We start from the raw sequence: 655 nt of genomic DNA on the forward strand, positions 1-655 counted from the left end.
CTGCCTTCCCTGGGGCTGGAATTGCCCTTATGTTGCTGTCTACTTACTTACCTTGGCAAGCCCAAGGAGCCCATTCTTTGAGCCTTCTCTTTCCACATTATTCATAAGAAGTAATGCCTTTACACTGGGAATGGAAATTGGACTTCCTGATTTCCCCATTGACTTTGAGAGCAGGAACCTGAGGTCAGTGATGCATTCCATCCTGGACGGATGGTCAGAGGAGACACGAGGGGATTTTCACCCTTGCTAAGCATAAGGAACTCAGCTGTGGGAACTTCTGCTTGTAAATCGTAAAGGCTGTTTTTTAGGGTCTAGGTTAAAAGTTCAACCTACAAGAGGTGTTCCTATTTTTATGTATTTATTATTAATTTTTTTGTTTTTTTTGCGGTACGTGGGCCTCTCACTGTCGTGGACTCTCCCGTTGCGGAGCACAGGCTCTGGACGCACAGGCTCAGCGGCCATGGCTCACGGGCCCAGCCGCTCCGCGGCATGTGGGATTTTCCCGGACCGGGGCACGAACCCCCCTCCCCTGCATCGGCAGGCGGACTCTCAACCACTGTGCCACCAGGGAAGCCCCTATTATTAATTTTTTAATAAATTTATTTTTGGCTACTTTGGGTCTTCATTGCTGTGCGTGGGCTTCTCCCTAGTTGTG

The sequence above is a fragment of the Lipotes vexillifer genome, unplaced genomic scaffold (genome assembly GCF_000442215.2).
Source record: "Lipotes vexillifer unplaced genomic scaffold, Lipotes_vexillifer_v1.1 scaffold4, whole genome shotgun sequence".
NCBI lineage: Eukaryota > Metazoa > Chordata > Mammalia > Artiodactyla > Lipotidae > Lipotes > Lipotes vexillifer.